Genomic DNA, 21102 nt, shown 5'->3' on the forward strand with positions numbered 1-21102 from the left:
TTTTTGTTGTTGTTATTAAACATAATAATATTAGGCCATTAATAGGACATTAACAGTAACTAACAGGTTTATGTATGTGTGTTTTAAGTTCCATGGAAAACAGGACTTTGCCTCTGCATTACAAGGGGAGTTTAACAAAGTAGTTTCTCAGGTGTCATTCAAGAGAGTCTGGTGGTGTAGGCTTTTTTATGGATTCAAAAACACCTAATAGAAATTGATTAAATCATTTAATACATGTTATAAAAAAGCAGTCAGTTGATACAGGTAGTCCTAGAATCCCCTTTGGGAACAGGTTTTGGGTTTAGGAACTCTGGAGAAAAGATACGAAGACAGATAATAATGGACAAAAATAGTTCTCAATTCTTGGCTATTTATTTTTTCTGATATGTACTTTGAACATAAAATAAGAAATGCAGTAACTCCTGGAATCATTATTGCACCATAGCCTAACTAACTTGGATGTAAATTTAACAATAAATAAATAAATAAATAAATAAATAAAAAGACATGCACTAGGTGAGTGTGTTTAAAGCACACTGGAACTGGTAAATGAAGATGCATGCTATTTTGTATATCATTAGTATTTGCAATGAATCTGTGGATATTTAGTAGAATTGCCTAACTGTAAAAGTCATAATAAGATGCTTTTCAGACTCTCCTTGATTATTAATTAGAAGTAAAGACTTTGAATAATTTGCTTTTTTGCTCTGTTATTAAGATGTCCTCAAGTCTCATGACTGATAGCCCTAACTCATATTATTTTCTAATATATCTAATCTGCTATAAGAATAGTATAGTTGGATAAGCCAGGCAGGATTTTCAGCTTCCTTGCTGTCAACATTCTATACAAATGAATGCCACCAATATTCTTAAATTGAGACATCTGATGTGAGAATCTGGTAAGTGATTACTTAATGGAATATATAAATCCAACCTTGACTGGATACGCTTAGTGTCAAATTTAACTACAAAATTTAGCTTTCAACAAAATTTGAAAGTTATAACAATGCAGTAAAAACCAAACATTATTAAATTATGCCAAAGTTCATCATTCATTCATTACAATAAGAGTAGCTAACAGTTATTGAGCTCTTATAGGCACTTTACATACTTTATTTCATTAAATCCTCAAAGAAATTCTTAAGCTTGATATTATAATTATTTTACAGATGAGGCTCAGAAAAGTACTTTCTCATGATTATACAATTAATAATATGAGTTTTTCCTTACCTATTTATGTCTATCTATGGCTTAATAGCATAAACATAAATATGCTTTTCTTCAATCATCTAATATTTCAGGAAAAATAACCCAGATTTTTTTTTATACTAAGTTATAGTGCTCTTAATTATTTTGTTCATTTTTACCTTAGGTAATAATTGAACAATTACAATGTGTAAGAAGTTGCCCTAGAAATTGTTGACAGAGACTTAAAAAGGAAGATATGGTCCACTACCTTCATGAGTTTCTTAGTCTGATGATGGTTTAATAAATATTCACTGACTGATTGAATGGCTGACTGATGGCAGTGAGCCTATCCATTTTTTTCCTTCAAATTTTTGTCAACTGTTTGCTTGAAAACCACAAAATGGAGGTTTTTAGAATCATTCATAAACTAAAGATATGTATCTGAATAAGAAACTAAAGACATAGCCCAAATAAACTAAATCAATAAGTTAGAATTCTTTTGGTTGCAAGTGACAGAATATGCAACAAAGCTAGATGTTACAAAAAAGGAGGGATACTGGCTAACATAAAGGAACACTGTAGGGGTAAATCTATCTCTAGTTCAGAAACAAAACTGCACCAGGATCAATTTTCAGTCTCTACTCCCCTTGAGGCTCTGATCTCAAGCCATGGTCCTCCAATTAACAGAATCCAAGCCACTCACATCAAGTCCAGTGTTGAAGAGAAGATCTGCCCTGGTATTCATAGCAACAGTCCTGAAGTTTACTTCAGTTGGACTGGCTCTTCTACTCATGTATGAAATAAACTCAGTGGCCAGATGGCTTCAAGTCAATGAGTCTAGCCCTGAAGTACCTAGGGGTAACTCAATTCAAACATGAAGTCTGAGGAATGGCTGAGCGGAGAGCAAGTTCCCCAGATAACTATCAAGAGACTCTTGCAAGTATTTTTCTGATGGGGGCTATGCTTTATTTTACATAGAATAGGTTGCCAGGCTGCTTAATTCTAGAAAATTAGAGTATTTTCTAGAATTACTGAGCAATTCTCACCAAAATCATTTATTTAGCAACTATTGACTTCCACGCTTTGATTGGTTAGCTATACTATAAAAATTATCCAGAAGAGAATAAGATATCATTTTTAATCTTAAGAAATAGCTATTTTCTCTGACTTTATAAACTTGGTTTATCTAAAATTATCTAAAAATAGTTAAAACTGTTTAAAACATGATAGAAGCAAAAAAACCCTTTAAGCAAAAAAAAAAAAAATCCTTTTTTCTAGAAGTAGAGAAAATTTACTTTAAATGAGGCTTTTGATTAAGAAAAGGTAAAGCAAAGATCCTATTCTGGAATGAAAAGTTTAAAAAGATACAAGTTAGGGATGCCTGGGTGGCTCATTAGGTTAAGCATTGGATTCTTGGTTTCAGCTCAGAGAGCCCCGTGTGTGTTGAGCTCTGTGCCGACAGCATGAGTTTGGGATTTTCTCTGTCCCTCTCTGCTTTGCCCCTGCTCATGCTTTTTCTCTCTCAAAATAAATAAATTTTTAAATATATAACAAGGTAGTTGTTTCATATAATATTGTAAGTGCTTTCTTTACTGTGAAAGGAGCTGCATTGATATAGGTGGTCTCCGTTATGAAAATGAATCTTTGCTAAATTTGGATGAAGATGATGTTTTTGAAAACTATTTATTTGGGGGAGATGTGATACCTACATGCCTGCCTATCCTTATCCAAATTGTTACTCATAAGTGTTACAGATCAAAACAAGACACTAGATAAAGGCAAAAAGGAAAAAACTGACCTCAGGTAGATGGAAAAAATTCTACACAGGCAGAACTGTGAGTGCTGGAACCCAACCTACATTGTTCCGCTGTACTTGCTCACATGGTATTATATACACTGAGGAATTTGTCAATATATAGTAATCGTTGTTAGGCAATGTTTTAATTTAGAAGTGAGGTAGCAGATTCATGGATGTCCTTTTTATTATTATTAGGCTCTATAACATTTATATTAGATATGTTATTTTATATCTAATAGTATATTCGATATATATTAAGGGAAAATAATAAAGGGATTGGTTGAATTCATGCATTGGGATACTATAAAACATGATTTGAAGAACAGTATATAATTATATAAGATGTTTGTAATACACTACTAAGAATTACAAAGTAATATGAATGATAAAATTCAATTTTTACAAATACATGTATATAAAATAGGTAAACAAGTAAAAGGAATATACAAACTGTTAACAGACTTTATCAATAGTTGATGGGGTTATATTTTATCATTCTTTCATTTGCTAATCAGCACAGTTCAATATAAATATATATTACTTTTAGAAAATATTAACTTATTAATTTCCAGGATGGTATAGTTGTTTCTTAAATATGTGAGTTGTTAAGGTGACTTAATCTGGGATATTTGTGGGACAGTCATATATTTGAAAAATTTACTTGGGGGAAGCCTTCTTAGTATAATAGCTCAACTCATAAATCCTCTCTCAAGTTGAATATAAAATAATTTTATGAGTCAGGTTTGAAAGACAATAGAGTAGAGAGATTAGAGAGAGGCAGAAATCAATGCAAGACTCAGAATTCATGCTACAAGTCTTCCCATGATGTAAGAAATCACTGTACTGAATGTGTTTTTCCACTTTGAATCGTTTAAACTGAGACTTTTAATATGTCTGAATTCCTTCCAGCATTGCTAATGGTAGCAAGGTGTAAAAAATTAATATTAATAATTAAGTAATTTATATTCCTTTCATTCTAAGCCACTGTAATTGAGACAGTTGAGTAATAATCACCCTTCTTACTAAGCATAGAAAAGGAAGAAAAAAAATCATTTCTTCAGCAGTTGAAAGAAAGTTAATCAAGTTTCTTTCTTATAGCCAACAACATTTCACATCACATTACAAAGGGAAAAATAATAAGACCACTCTCTTAAAGTACTATTATTCATGTTACATGTCCACATTTTGAATATATTTTAGTAAATTTATTTTACCAGAGCATCTGCATATATTTAACCAATTTTAATTAATGGATATTTATAAAATTAATTTTCAGAATCAAAAAATTTGATCATTTATTTGTAGGCTCTTCAACACTTTCTTTTCTTTCTTTTATACCAGGTGCCTGTTAATAATTTTGTTAAACAAAAGTAAAGTTGAACAAACACAATGGCATTGAACCCCACAATTTCTTTTCCCAAGATGATACATTAGTAGCTAGAAGAAAACAAAAATTACACATGGTTCACATCAGTGTGAGTGACCAATAATCAAAATAAAAGTTAAAGTTCTTGTATAAGAATGAGAAATGGAGGGTATAAGATATAGAGTAACTCATGTCTCAGCCAAAATCATAATGGATTTTTAGAACCAGCAGGCATAGGTTTGAAAGAAAACTTTTGTTAACAATAAATATTATAATAAAACTTTCTAAACACTGTTTTTTAATAGAAAATTATGAATAATGCAACAAGGAGCTAGTAGAATGACAGAAATGCTAAAAATCATCACTGCAAAAGAAGCTGGTCAGAAGGGTAGAACATACAATGGAATAAAGCAGAATAAAATATAGGCGACTATTCTTATTTTATTATTAAACTTTCATCTTCCTATCATCCTGCCAACCTAAAAAACATACATATGACATTTCCCCCTCTCTTGCACTTTCACTCGGTTTCATGAGGCCTGATGCCAGCAACATTTGCCTTGCCTAAAACAAGTTTGCCATCTGCTGTCAATTACTAGTAACTACAGAATATGAGAATGCATTCAGTGCATACAAATATGCATTCATTACCTCAAAACTTATACCATTGCTTTTTCTTTTTTCAACAGAATTTATAGAGTTTCTATTATGAACTGGAATCTTGGGATACGGCGGTGAGAAAAAAAAAGACAATATGGTTCCTAAAAGTCTCATGAGGAAGACAGATGTTACTCAATCACCAATTAACGTAAAAAAAATGCATCAAATATAACAATGAAGCACTGACTCTGTGCCAGATTAATTCATATAATACTCATAAAAAGCCTATGGGGAAGATATTTTCTACATTTTACTGATCAGAAAACTGAGGCAGAAAGTCACATTACTTCCCCTAGGTCACACAGAACAGGAATATAAACCCAGACTGTTTCACTCTCAAATCTGTGTGTTTAAACACTTCTGAACGTGGTGGTTAAAACTGAAACTTTGATATATGCAAGAAAGACAAATATATGATTGGAAAGCACTCCTTAATTCACTATTTTGGGGGCATCTGGGGGCTCAGTCGGTTAAGTGTCTGGCTTTGGCTCAGGTCATGATCTCACAGTATACATGAGTTTGAGCCCCACATTGGGCTCTCTGCTCTAAGCACAAAACCTGCTTTGGATCCTCTGTCCCCCTCTCTCTCTGCTCCTGCCCTGGATGCTCTTTCTTTCTCAAAAATAAGTAAACATTTTTAAAGATTCATTATTTTTGGCCTGTGAAGAAGCAAATATAAAAAAGACAAGACAAACACACAACTTCTTAAAACTTATATCATAAACACACACACGCATGAACACACTCATATACATAAGCACTAATGTATAATGCGTAGGCTGTTATATGCCCAAAATATAATACATCAGGATAAGTGATTAGTGATGGGAAGGTGAGGAGGTACACTATTTCCAGGAAAATCCTCTCTGAGGAAAGGACATCTGAATAGACATTGAATCAATGTGAGGGATATGAGCATCTAGAAGAATGCTAGAGAGGTAGAAAACACAAACGCCATTAGGAAGGATTCTATTTTTCATTCTTTGTCTCCACCCTCCCACTCCCCTCCCCATATGAAACAAGGATGACTAAAGGGGAGTGCATAAGAAACATACTAGGATTATATGAGATTACAGAAGTACCTTAAAAAGCTTTAGAGGACATGGTAAGGACTTTATATTCCAAGTGTGATGGGAAACCAATTGAAAGGTTCCAACAGGGAAATAACATAATCAAATTTATGTCTTTTTTTTAACGTTTATTTATTTTTGAGAGAGAGGCAGAGAGAGAGAGAGAGAGAGAGTAGGGGAGGGTCAGAAAGACAGGGAAACAGAATCCAAAGTAGGCTCCGGGTTCTGTACTGTTAGCACAGAGCCTGACACGGGGCTCGAACTCAGGAACCGGAAGATAATGGCCTGAGCTGAAGTCAGATGCTTAACTGACTGAGCCACCCAGGTGCCCCTCAAATTTATGTCTTTTAAAGATCACACTAATTACTGTGAACAGAGTAGCTTGTATGATGTATAGAGTGAAAACAAAAGAAATTGATCAGAAGGTTATTGCAACTTTCCAGGTAAGTCACAATTATGAATCTAAAAATCAGGTGTGCTGGCTGGCTCAGAAGGGAAAGGATGCAACTCTTGGTCTCAGGGTTCTGAGTTCAAGCCCTACGTTGGGTGTAGAGATTACTTAAAAATAAAAATCTTTAAAAAAATTTTTTTAATCTAATAATCAAACTTACAAATAACTGTAATACAAAGGAAACTATAGGTGTCATAGTAGAAGTTACAAAGTATATAGGGCATCAAAGTTTGTATTTGTATGAAGACCAAGAAACTCATCACTAGGGGCCAGCATACACAAGCATACTTAAGTACACAGAGAATACGTGAATGTGTTCAAGAAAGAGTAAATACACTTTACTATGTAATAAGGTGCATGGAAGGGTGAAACATAAATTAGAGTCAAATAATGGAGCAACTAAAAGGACTAGGGACATTAAAATTAGTCTATTTTTTTCTTCTCTGCTTTCTTACACAGCTTCCTGTAACAACTCAGTTACATGCTAGTTTCCATCTGTCATTGTGGTTGGTCTATGTCTTTTTAAATGTCCTTGAGACTGTTGGGGAGAGAAAATGTTGTTCAAAAATGGTTAATAAATCTGTTCAAAGACCACCAAACTGTACCACATCTCTAGTCTGACAAACGTAGGGGTATTTGCTGCCAAGAAATTATACATTAGCAAGAAATGCGAGGATTTCACCAAAACAAAGGTAGAGCCAGTGGTCTTATCAATTTGGGGTTAAGGTAGAGTTTAACTAAAATTTACTTTTTCATTTATTTTAATTCCAGTGTAATTAACACACACTGTTATATTAGTTTCAGGTGTACAATGTAGTGGCTTCAACAATTCTGTATATTACTCTGTGCTCATCACCATAAGTATACTCTTAATCGTCTTCATCTATTTTACCCATCCCCCTACTTACCTTCCCTTTGGTAACCATCAGTTTGTTCTCTATACTTAAGAATCTGTTTTTTTGTGTCTTTTTTCCTTTCTTCATTTGTTTTGTTTCTTAAATTCTAAGTATGAATGAAATCATATGGTATTTGTCTTTCTCTGACGTTTCACTTATCATTATACCTTATAGATCCACCCACACTGTTACAAATGGAAGATTTCATTTTTAATGATTAATAGTCCATTGCATATATATAAAACACCTCATCTTTATCCATTAATCTACTGATGGAAACTTGGATTCCTCCCATATTTTTGACCATTATAAATAATGCTGCAATAAACATATGGGTGCCTATATCTTTTCACCTTAGTGTTTTTATATTCTTTGGGTAAATGCCCAGTAGTGTGATTACTGAATTGTAGGGCAGTTTTATTTTTAATTTTTTGAGGAACCTCCATACCATTTTCCAGAGTGGTTGCACCAGTTTGCATTCCCACCAACAGTGTACAGGGGTTCCTTTTTTGTCATATTCTTGTTGATACCTGTTGTTTCTTGTGTTTTTTATTTTAGCCATTTGGACCGGTGTGGGGTAATATCTCACTGTGGTTTTGATTTGCATTCCCTGATGATTAGTGATATTGAGCATCTTTTCATGTGTCTGTTGGCCATGTGGATGTCTTCTTTGGAAAAATATCTGTTCTTCTCTTCTGCCTATTTTTAAATTGGATTATTTGTGCTTTTTGGGTGTTGAGTTATGGAAGTTTTTTTATATATTTTGGATTAGCCATTATCAGATAGGTCATTTGCAAATATCTTCTCCCATTCAGTAGGTTGTCTTTTAGTTTTGTTGATTGTTTCCTTCACTGTGCAGAAGCTTTTTATTTTGATGCAGTCCCAATAGTTTATTTTTGCTTTGTTTCCATTGTCTCAGGAGACATTATCTGGAAACATGTTTCTATGGCCAGTGTCAGGGAAATTACCACCTCTCTTCTAGGATTTTTATGGTTTCACCTCTCACATTTATGTCTTTCTTCCATTTTGAATTTATTTTTGTTCACAGTGTAAGAAAGTGGTCCAGTTTCAGTCTTTTGCATGTACTTGTTCAGTTTTCCTAACACCATTTGTTGAAGAGACTTTTTCCCATTGCATATTCTTGCCTGCTTTGTTGAAAACTAATTGACCATTGGTTCATGGGTTGATTTCTAGGTTCACTATTCTGTTCCATTGATCTATGTATCTTTTTTTTTTTTGTGCCAGTACCATAATATTTTGATCACTTTATAATATAATGAGAAGTCTGGAATTGTGATGCCTCCAGTTTTGCTTGTCTTTCTCAAGATTTCTTGGGCTATTTGGGGTCTTTTGTGGTTCCATACAAACTTTAGGATTGTTTGTTCTAGTTCTGTGAAAAATGCTGGTGGTATTTTGATAGGGATTGGATTAAGTGTGTAGATTGCTTTGGGCAGTATAGACATTTTAACAATATTTGTTCTTCTAATCCATGAGCATGAACTCTTTCCATTTCTTTATGCTGCCTTCAATTTTTTTCTTCAGTATTTTATAGTTTTCAGACTGTAGGTCTTTTACCTCTTTGGTTAGGTTTATTACTAGGTATCTTATTGTTTTTGGTGCAATTGTAAATGGGATGGATTCCTTAATTTCTCTTTCTGCTGCTTCATTATTGATGTATAGAAATGTGACAGATTTCTATAGATTGATTTTATATCCTGTGACTTTACTAAATTCATGTATTAGTTCTAGTAGTTGTGTGTGTGTGTGTGTGTGTGTGTGTGTGTGTGTGTGTGTGGAGTCTTTTGGGTTTTCTATATAGAGTATCATGTCATCTGCAAATAATAAAAGTTTGATTTCACTATTCCTTACTATTGGATACTATTGGATACTATTCACTACTTCCTTACCTATTTGGATACCTTTCATTTCTTTTTGTTGTCTGATTGCTATGGCTAGGACCTTTAGTATCACATTGAATAAAAGTGGTAAGAGTGGACATCCTTGTCTTGCTCCTGGCCTAAGGGGAAAGGCTCTCTGTTTTTCCCCATTGAGGATGATGTTAGCTAGGGGGTTTTCATATATGGATTTTATTATATTGAGGTATGTTCCCTTTAAACCTACTTTGTTGAAAATTTTTATCATGAATGGCTGCTGTACTTTGTCAAATGCTTTTATGCTTCTTTTGAAATTATCATATCATTCTTATATTTTCTCTTATTGATATGATGTATCACATTGATTGATTTACAAATATTAAAACACTCTCACAACACAGAAATAAATCCCACTTGATCATGGTGAATGTTTTTGTTAATGTATTGTTGGATTTGGTTTGCTATTATTTTGTTGAGGATTTTTGCATGCATGTTCATCAGAGATGTTGCCCTGTAGTTCTCTCTCTCTCTCTCTCTCTTTCTCTCTCTCTCTCTCTCTCTCTGTGTGTGTGTGTGTGTGTGTGTGTGTGTGTGTGTGTGTGTGGTATCATTATCTGGTTTTGGCATCAGGACAATGCTGGCATCATAGAATGAATTTGGAAGTTTTCCTTCCGTGTCTATTTTTTGGAGTAGTTGAGAAGAATAGGTATCGACTCTTCAAATATGTGGTAAAATTCGCCTGTGAAGACATTTGATCCTGGACTTTTGTTTGTTGGGAGTTTTTTGATTACTGATTCAATTTCTTTGCTGGGAAATAGTCTGTTAAAAATTTATATTTGAAAATCTCTTGTTTCAGGTTTGGTAGTTTATATGTTTCTAGAAATTTATCCATTTCTTCCAGGTTGTCCAATTTGTTGGCATATATTTTTTCATAATATTCTCTTAATATTGTTAGTATTTCAATGGTGTTTGTTGTTATTTATCCTTTTTCATTTGTGATTTTATTTATTTTGGTTATTCCTCATTTTTTTTCTTGATGAGTCTGGCAAGATGTTTACCAATTTTCTTGATTTTTTTCAAAGAACCAGCTCCTAGTTTCATTGATCTGTTCTATTTTTTTTAGTTTCTGTATCACTTATTTCTGCTGTAATCTTCATTATTTCCTTCCTTCTGTTGTTTTTAGGTTTTATTTATTGTTCTTTTTCTGGCTCCTGTAGGTATAAGGTTAGGTTGTTTGAGACTTTTCCTGCTGATTGAAGTAGAACTGTAATACTATAAACTTCCCTCTTAGAGCCTCCCAAAGATTTTGAAACACTGTGTTTTCATTTTCATTTTTTTCCAGGTACTTTTTTATTTCTTCTTTTACTTCCTGGTTAATCCATTCATTGTTTAATAGCATGTTATTTAACCTCCATATATTTGTGGTCTTTTCAGATTTTTTCTTGTATTCGACTTTTGGTTTCATACTGTGGTGGTCAGAAAAGATGCATGTATGACTTTCATCTTTTAAAATTTGTTGAGGCATCTTTTGAGGCCTAATATGTAATCTATTCTGGAGAATATTACATGTGCACTTGAAAAGAATGTGTATTCCACTGTTTTAGGATGGAAAGTTCTGAATATACCTGTTAAATTTATATGGTCCAGTGTGTTATATAAAGCCATTATTTCCTTGTTGATTTTCGGTTTAGAGAATCTGTCCATTGATATGAGTGGGGTTAAGGTCCCCTACTATTATATTATTGTTGATTAATTCCTTTATCTTAATTCCCCTGTTAGGTGTATAAATATTTACAATTGTTATCTTCTTGTTGGATTGTCCCTTTTATTATATAGTATCCTCTGTATCTCTACAGTCTTTGTTTTAAAGTTTATTTTGTTCAATATATGTATTGCTACTTTTTCTTTTGACATCCATTTACATGATAAATGTTTTTCCATCCCCTATCTTTTTTTATTATTTTAATTTTTTTAACATTTATTCATTTTTGAAAGACAGAGAGAGACAGAGCATGAATGGGGGAGGGACAGAGAGAGAGGGAGACACAGAAACAGAAGCAGGCTCTAGGCTCCGAGCTATGAGCACAAAGCCCGATGCAGGGCTTGAACTCACAGACCGTGAGATCATGCCCTGAGCCCAAGTCAGCCACTTAACTGACTGAGCCACACAGGTGCCCCTATATCCCCTTACTTTCAATCTGCATGTGTGTTTAGGTAGAAAATGAGTTTCTCGTAGGGAGCAATAGATGGGTGTTGTTATTTTATCCATTCTGTCACCCCTATGTCTTTGATTGAAACATTTAGTCTTTAGTCCATTTACATTCAAAGTAACTATTGATAAATATATATTTATTGCCTGCCATTTTATTACTTGTTTGTGGTTGTTTCCAAAGATTTTCTCTGGTCCTTTCTTGTCCTTTTCTCTTTCATAGTTTGTTGGTTCCCTTCAGTAATATATTTGAATATTTTTTCTCTTTATTTTTGTGTATTTGTTAGTGGTTTTTGACTTGTGGTTACAATTAGGTTTGTAATAACATCTTCCACATATAGCAGTCTATACATTTTTTAAATTTTCTTAATGTTTATTCATTTTGGGGAGCATGAGTCACGTAGGGGCAGAGAGAGAGGGAGACACAAAACCCAAAGTAGGCTCCAAGCTCCCAGCTGTCAGCACAGAGCCTGATGCAAAGCCTGCACCCAAAACCCAGAGAACATGACCTGAGCCAAAGTCAGACACTTGACCAACTCAGCCACCCAGGTGCCCCATAGTAGTCTATATTATGTTGATAGTTGCTTAAGTTTGAACCCATTCTTTACTCCTCTCCTCCCCATATTTTAGGTATATGGTGTCAGATTTGCATCCTTTTGTGAGTTCCATGATGGAGTTTTTAACCGAAATACTCATTTTTCACTCCTTTGTGTTTCCTACCTTCATACTGTCATTTTTGTTCTTTCCTTTCCACTCTAACAGTCCTCTTTAATATTTCTTGCAGGGCTGGTTTAATGATCAAGAATTCTTTTAACTTTTGTTTGAGAAACTCTTTATCTCTCCTTCTCTTCTGAATGATAGCCTTGCTGCATAAAGTACTCTTGGCTGCAGGTTTTTCCCATTCAGTACTTTGAATACATCTTGTTGCTCCTTTCTGGCTTCCAAAGTTTCTGCTGAAAAATCTGCTGATAGCCTTATGGGATTTCCTTTGTGTGTAACTGTCTTCTTTTGTCTTCTTCTTTTTTTTAATGTTTTTTTTTTTTGGGGGGGGGGGAGGGCAGAGAGAGGGAGACAGAGGTCTAAAGTGGGCTTTGTGCTGATAGCAGAAAGCCTGATGTAGGGCTCAAATTCATGAACTGTGAAGTTGGACGCTTAACCAACTGAACCACCCAGGTGCCCGTGTCTTGCTTCTTTTAATATTTCTTTCTTTATCACTATATTTTTCCAATTTACTCACAATATGTCTTGGTGTGGGTCTGCTTTTGTTGGGAGTTCTCTGTGTCACTTGGATCTGGATATCTGTTTCCTTCCTCAGATTAGGGACGTTTTATTTCTTCAAATAAACTCTCTGGTCCTCTTTTCTTTCTCTTCTTCTTCTGGACATTCGATTGAGTCATTGAATTCCCTAACTATTCTCATTTTGCAAAATTATTTTTCTCTCTTTTGTTCAGCTTGATTACTTTCTATTACTGTCTTCCAATCATTAATTCATTCCTCTGCTTCTTCCAGTCTGCTGTTCCCTCCATCAAGTGTGTTTCTCATTTAGTTTATTGAGTCCTTTATTTCTATTTCCTTCCTTATCTTTGTGTTAATGGTCTCACTGATGTCCTCCACTGTTTTTTAAAGTCCAGTGAGGACATTTAGGATCATGTACTTTAAATTCCCCATCAGGCATGTTACTAATATCGATATCCTTTGGTTAGATCTCCAGCCATGGCCTTATTTTGTTATTTCATTTGGGACAAATTCCTCTGTCTTCTCATTTTGTCTAAGTCACTGTGCCTGTTTCTGTGTGTTAGAGAAGTCAGCTATACCTCCTGTTCTTGAGGGTAATGGATTTATGAAGAAGAGGTCTTAGAGTGCCCTGCAGTATAGTGTTCCTTGTTCCCCAAGGACTGGTGCTTCCAGAAGTATATCCAGTTGTGCTGTGTGCACTCTGCTGTTGTGTCATGGCTGCTTTATCCTTCAGGTCAGTCACCAACAGAGGTTCTTTGACTGTTGTGGGCAGTATTTGGTCCCTGGCCTAAATGTGGCATATTTTAACTAGGTGGGCCCTGGTCTGCTTGTGAAATGAGACCTGCTGCTGGAACCAAGATCTGAAAAACTCTAAGGTCAGGATATGCAGTGTTGGCAGGGGTATGGGCCAATCTTCTGGGGATGGGGGTCCGCAGTAAAGGGACTGAGGCATGCATGACTAAGAAGGGTGTTTCTTACAGAACATGGTGTGGGGTGGGGGTGTATGCAAGTTAGGTAGGGAGAGCCAGCACTGCACTGGTTCCTGCAGGTGATTCTGTGTTTATGCTGAAGGGCAGATAGAGGGAAAAGGCCTGTCAATTCCTTTATTCCTGGAGTGTTCTCTCTGTGAATGCTGCCTCTCTGGGAAACACTCCAAGATGAGCAAGATGGGCCACTCTGTGCCCCAAGCATAGAACATAGAACAGATGACTGTTTCTATGTTGTATGTCTATGTGCTGTTTGCCTGCCTTCTTTCTAAGAGCAGTCCCAATGTCCTCCAAGCTCTCTTAGAGCCAAGCACACTGACCTTTAAAACTCCAGGCTTTAAGCCCTGCAGGTTGCAGGAACTTACAAAATTCAAGGTCTCTCACTTTCCAAGCCAATTTGCTATGGAGATTCATTTTCCCCATGCACTCTCTTGTGTGTTAGTCTATCTCTCAAGCTTCTCCATAACCATGGATTCCTCCTCACCACAGTGACCACAATCCATTTCTCTCCCAAGCCCATCTCTGCACTTCCTACCTTCTTCAATGTGGCCTCTTTTCTACCTGTGATTGTGGTGTTTGTTCTTCCAGTCTTCAGATCAATTTCTGGGATAGATAGTATGCTTTGATAGTTACATAATTGCATTTGTGGGATGAGGCCAACCTAGGGTCCTCCTATTCCTCTGCTATCTTCCCCTCCCCAAATATACTCTTATTATGAAACTAATATATAATATAACATATATTCTTCAATATGCATATAAAGCAAATTTAAAATCTTATAAATAAAAGCTATATATTCACATAGAGAAAAATACTTATTTTGAGGAATTGGCTCAGGTGAGTATGGAGGCTGTAAAGTCCCATGATTTTCCTCTGTCAGCTAGAGATCCAGGAACGCTGGGTATATAAATCACTCCAAATTTGAGTGTCTGAGAACCAGAGAGGTAATGGTATAATTCTCAGTAAAGGCCAGAGGTGAGATATTCCAGCTCAATAGTAAGGCAGGAAAAAAAGGGACAGACTCTTTCACCATATACTTCATGTTCCATTCAAGCTCTCAAGGGATTGTATGATGCTCACCAATATTAGACTAGGCAAACCACTTTACTGAGTCCACCACATCTAATACTAATCACATCTAAAACCACCCTCAGAGACAAACCAAGAAATAATGTTTAACCTGGGCATCCTGTGGCCAGTCAAGTTGACTCATAAAATCAACCATCAGAGTGTATTTTTATTCATAATAGAATTTGCTTTGCTATGGTTAAAAAAAATAATAACCCTAAACTATCAGTGCATTAACATAATAAAAGATATTTCTTAATTATGGAAAGTTTGGTGGGAGTCAAGTAATTTTGTAAGGCAGTTGTCATTTAAATGGTGACTGTGTATTCTGTTATGTTTACCTGTCTACTTATGTTTACCTTATCTCTATAATCTCAATGTGTGGTCCCCATGATCACTGCTTTCACATCTACTCTTCCATGCTATGGTCTGGAATTGACACATGTTGCTTTCACTAACAGCCCATTGACCAGAATGAACTGCATAGTCATACCTAAGAACAAGGGAGTTGGGAAATGAAGAACACATGGAATAATTGTTGAGCCTTTTTGTATCTGCTGAAGGGGCAAGGACAAAAGTAGAATGGCCATAAGGCCACTGCAATTTCAGAAAGTTCATGGTGGCTTTAACAAGGGTGGTAACAGTGGGGATGGAGAAAAATGGTCCAATTTTTGATACATTTTGAAGGTACAATAAGGGTTTGTTGAATGGAAAGTCATGGGGTATAAAAGATAAAGAGAAATCAAAAGTAACTGAGATGGAAAAAACTTGAGAGTTTTAAAGAATATCAAGAGCTCAGTTTTATTTATTTATTTATTTTACTTATTTTTGAGAGAGAGAGAGAGAGAGAGAGAGGGAGGGAGCAAGTATGGGAGGGGCAGAGAGAGGGAGAGAGAGAATCCCAAGCAGGCTCAGTGCTCTCAACATGGAGCCCGATGTGGAGCTTGAACCCATGAACTGTGAGATCATGACCTAAGCTGGAATCAAGAGTCAGACATTTAACCGACTGAGTCACCCAGGAGCCCCAAGAGCTCAGTTTTAAACAAGTTATGTTTTTGATGATTATTATATAACATGGAGGAGGTATCAAAGCAAGCGGTTAGATATAGGAAAGAGGTATAGGCTGGAGATATTAAATTAGGAGGCATCAATAAATGGATGGTTTTAAAAGCCATGAAACTTGATAAATTACCTGTAGGATGGGTAGAGTAAAAAGAAACTCCAACATTTGGAGGTCAGGGAGATAAGGAGGAAGCAGCAAAAGAAACAAAGAGAGTGATCAGAATGACTGAGGGAAAAAATTGCAAGTGTGGTACCCAGTAAGTCAAATGAAGGGAGCTTAGTTTGGGAGTTGTGCTTTGTTTTGGTTGTTTTTACAGCAGAGAGTAAATAATTGTGTTTAGTGATATTGATAGATCAAGTAGCATAAGATCTGAGAAATTACCATTGGATTTAGCAATGTGTTGGTCATTAGTGACCTTGAAAAGGGCAATTTCAGTAGAATAGTGGGGTTGCTCACTTGATTAGAATAAACTGCTAATGAAAAAATTCAACTGAGTAAATTTGAAGATCTAATTGGCTTTATTAAGTGATTCATGAATCACTTAATAATTAGGCAGCATCGGATCTAACAAGCAGGTTTTTATAGGTAGGGGGCTGGAGCAAGAAGTTATTAGCAAAAGAAAAGAAAGGATTGTTCCAGACAAGTTTACCTTCCCTTAAGGGAGCTTAGGCAGATTACCTCATCTTCTTTTCCGGGGCTGAGAGGGTGCATGTGACAGACTACCTAATTGATGCTTAAGAGAAAACTCTTGATTACTTAAGACTAAATTTCTGGGGGAGGTTAAAACTCCAAGTAGGTTATACATTAAGCTTTGATTTGGTGACAGCCTAAGTGAAACTATTTTGGGCCTGTGGTTTTCTTTTTAACAATTCCCCCCCTCCCCCCACCATTGATCAGACTCAGTTTAACTAAGAGATGTGATAAAAATGTAAGGCATCAGCACCGCTCTTAGCTACTGCTCTAAAAGTCTTGCAATTTGTGTTTTTCCTTCAGTGTGGTAGCCATATGTCATGCGTAACCTCCATGATATTCACAAGTCATGGTTTCATTTAAGTCAGTCATTTTCTTGGCTTCTCCTCCAAGGTTTCACTCTCAGGAAGATCATCTGCTTGGTAGTTAGCAGTTACAAACATGCATTTCAAGTTTTTGAGAGGATACAATATGCCAAGGAGATTATAAGAATAGTTCCCAATGTTCAGAGTGCACTTCAAAGCCATAGTCCCCAAGACATAAATATAATCATGAATTCATAAACCTAAATCAAAAGTAAAAGAAAGACTTCCTTGAAGAAGTGAACTTTTTAAGCCAAGTGGCTTGCTCCATGATTTAATATAATGAAGTTTTAACTTCCCCAGAAGTGTTAATCCAGATACAGCAAGTGGTGTTGGCCACAGCTCAAACACCTCCTTGCTCAGCGGAAAGATAATTATGGGCTATCCTATTATCAAGAACCTTGGCCAGAGAGTCTAAAGACCTTTTTTGGGGCCACCATTACTTCAGCAGATGATTCTGCAATAATTAAGAATTAAGGAGAGGTTGTTGGTCATAGCCTCCTTTACATTTAGCCCTAACCAGGGAAATAGAGACCTGACAAACAGAAAGAATCCTAAATCATGAAAACCTCCTTAAGAGGTCCTTTCTAACTCAACAATGTAAATTCAGGGGAGTCAACCAATGAGAGATCTTATTTTGCTTGTGAAAAGTTAGGGCACAATTAGATTTTCTCCTAGCCTGAAATAAATTCTAGATTACCCCCTCTTAGCAATGGACTGGGAGATATAGATGATGGCATTATCTTTCCAGGCAAATGCCAAAGTACAGGAAAAGAAAACAAGGGGAAAGGGTTTCATCTTTAAAGTCTGCAGTTGATCCATTGTCATGGGCAGAATCAGTTTACCTTGATGTCACCTACTTCTCCTCCCTGTCAATGTGATTCAGAGGTCTCCACTGTCTTATAGTTTCACAACAGTATCAGTGGTTAGGAGAACTTGGTAAGGTCCCTTTTAGCTGAGCTCAAGAACTGTCTTCCTTTGATAATGTTTCCAGAATACCCAGTCACCAGGCTTTAGACTGTGCCCAACAGGTTCCTCTGAGTTGGGATCCAGAAAGTCTTCTATAACCTGTTGACAGGTTTCAGCATAAGACATGGAAGATTTACTGTAGTTGGTCATACTAGCATGAGAAAACAAGGGATCTACAGAAGGCTGTATGCCAACAGACATTGGTCTGCCTGTGACTATATAATGTGGTATGAGTTTATGCTTCCCAAAGGAAAGCTTCTAATAGTAAGACCAAGGGCAATCAATACCTTAGGACAGAGAAGTCCAGTAGTTTTGGCAAGTTTAGAAATGTTCAGTTTGAGGATCCCATTAGTTCTCTCAACCTTGTCTGATGATGGAAATGATATGAACAGTGATAATTCCAAAAAGTTTTCAAGATTTCCATTAAGGCTCATGTGATTTTTCTCCGTGAAGTAGGTGCCTTGGTCATCAGAGATCATGGAAGGTATATTAAGTAGGAAACACATTTTCTAGCAGTTTTTTTTAGCTACCATGAGGATATCAGCCTTATAGGAAAAGAAAGCTTCAATCTATGTGGAAAACACACAAAAAAGAACAGGAGCATATTGGTAAACTATACTAAGAGACAGCTGAATGAAGTCCAGCTTCAGGTATCCTAAGTGTCCAAAGGGAGGAAGTGTGAATCTTCTTGGAAAAAAAACAGTTTCTCCAGGATTATGAACATGACAGGTCAGACATCATTGGTAGACTATTTTTGCAATTTTATAAAAGTCTTCCCTTCAATGTCTATTAATAATTTGAGACATCTTGAATGCATGAGAGTGGTTAAAAAAATGTAAACACAAAAAAAAATGGGGCATGCCAGGGAGCCAGAAAGAACTGTGCAGTCATCTTGGGTTTCCCATAGCCTTAATTTAATTTTGCTATGTTTATTTTTGAGAGAGAGAGAGAGAGACAATGTGAGCAGTGGAGGGGCAGTGAGAGAGAGGGAGACACAAGATCTGAAGCAAGCTCCAGGCTCTGAGCTGTCAGCATACAGCCTGACACAGGGTTCAAACTCATGGACCGCAAGATCATGACCTGAGCTGAAGTCAGACTCCCAACCAACTGAGCCACCCAGGCACCCCAACCCCCCATAGCCTTAATTGTTCATTTAATTTACAACTATTGTTTACCCATCTTAATTTCTTTGTTTTAGAAGTAGGCTGTTGCCATGGGCAAGGACATCAGCATGGTAAAAGTCTGGCATCAAAGGGTCATTTTCTGCAGAGGCAGAATAGACTTCATCCACATATGCCACAATCTTTATAGATTCTGTTGCTGCTGCCTCTGCATGAAAGTCAGCTAAAGCATTTCCTTGATACTCAAGTTTAGTCCTTTTAATATGAGTCTCATTTTTGATGACACACTTCAGAAGGTAAAAGAATATTTTCAAGTGGTAACATACCAGGACACGTATTTCTAGGAATTTCACATAATTTCTAGAACTCTTATATATTTATACAAAAACAACATAAAAAAAGAATAGTATTAGTTCTTATTTGACAATGCTTCCCATATAGTTTAAAATATGAAATAAGCCTAGTTTATTAACAAATCCCTTGGAATGTTCCAGGGAAATTTCTAGAAAAATTCCAGTTTCTTCTAGGACTAAAAGACTTCACTTAGAATTTGATTTGGGGAAGTTTGTAAAAATAGCACACAAAAAACTTTTTTAGGTGCTGACCTGAGTAGTATCACAGATCATTATAAAACTTAATTACCTATTAGCAAAATTTAGTTTTTTTTTTTTAATATCCATTTATTTTTAAAAGAGAGAGAGAGAGACAGAGCACAAGTGGGAGAGGGGCAAAGAGAGAGGGAGACACAGAATCCCAAGCAGGCTCCAGGCTCTGAGCCATCAGCACAGAGCCCGACACAGGGCATGAACTCATGAACTGTGAGATCATGACCTGAGGTGAAGTTGGATGCTCAACCAACTGAGCCACCCAAGATCCCCCAAATTTAGCTCTTTTAATATTAAGAAGACTCAGGGGTACCTGGCTGTATCAGTTGGTAGTGCATGCAACTATTGATCTTGGGGTCATGAGTTTTAGCCTCATATTGGGGACAGAGATTACTTTAAAAAGAAAAAAGATATATACATACATACACACACACACACACACACACACACACACACACACACGGAAAACTCAGTTTTCCTAGGTAATCAAAGACCTGATAAAGACAGTAGACACAGGAAATTATTTTTTATAAAACACAGAATATTTGTTTTCTAGGCAAATCACTCAAAAGGTAAAGAAATGTTCATAATCTATTAACAAAAGCAGACCAAAAATCCAGCAACTTTGTCCTTTTAATGGAGAAAACCAAATTCCAATTTTGTAAGTTTACTTTTGATATTAAAACTTACTCATTCCAACCTCCTGACTGATGGGGTTTTAGAATGGTGGGGGTCTGTAGCCCATGGCCAGGAACGAATTCTTGAGACATCTTTGGTACAAAAAAGGTGATTTTATTAAAGCACAAGGACAGAGGACAGGCTCCTGGGCAGAAAGAGCTGCACTGGGGTTATGAAGAGTGACTGGTTATATACTATGTAATTTGGGGAAAGTAAAGGCAAGAGGGAGGCCTCCAGAAGGACTTTCATATGTTAAAGAGAAAAAAAATATATGCTAAAGAGGACTCCTAAGATACCTGAGTCCTTGCTTTTGTGAGGCTAAGGTTGTTTTCCCCCTAATAAGGGATTAACATTATGACAGTAGGGGGTTCCTGGAGAAATGTTATACTCTATTTGCCTCAAGTATTTATTTGTCAATGGGCTGCAGGTTATAAAGAAATTTAACTTTACCTGCCATTTCCTTCTTGCCTTTGTTCCCCACATCACTATGGAGGGGAGGGTGATATTGGGGGTACACATTTCTAGACATTAGGCTATTGATAAGATTGCCTTTTTCTTGTAATTTCTAAGATATTTGAAAATTGTCCTGTATGACTGTGATCTCTATCAGTTAACTGTTTGTTTTCTTTCCTTTCCTTTGTTCTTGGGCAGCCAGGAGTACCTGAGGAATATCACACATATACCATGGGTGGGGGTGGCTATAGGGTGTCAGCTTGCCTTATGGTCCCTTATCACTGACCACATATAAAATTATTTTCCAAAGTTTCCTTTTTCACAAACTTTCTACAATTTTCTTTTTTATATTCAGATTT

The 21102-nt window shown here is 36.0% G+C and overlaps 1 long non-coding RNA gene across 2 annotated transcripts in view; it reads right to left on the reverse strand.

Moving 5' to 3' along the window:
• LOC121027583 (uncharacterized) overlaps nt 1-21102 on the reverse strand; it is a 64211-nt gene that overhangs the window by 31901 nt on the left and 11208 nt on the right. Inside the window, exon 3 of one of the 2 annotated variants that reach the window (XR_005788808.1) lies at nt 17643-17985. The exons of the other annotated variant lie outside the window; for it this stretch is intronic. This is a non-coding gene — a long non-coding RNA (uncharacterized LOC121027583). Of the gene's footprint in view, nt 1-17642; nt 17986-21102 lie in introns of those variants that run through there. 2 annotated transcript variants of the gene reach the window in all.

The sequence above is a fragment of the Herpailurus yagouaroundi genome, unplaced genomic scaffold (genome assembly GCF_014898765.1).
Source record: "Herpailurus yagouaroundi ecotype Mexico unplaced genomic scaffold, PumYag 77, whole genome shotgun sequence".
NCBI lineage: Eukaryota > Metazoa > Chordata > Mammalia > Carnivora > Felidae > Herpailurus > Herpailurus yagouaroundi.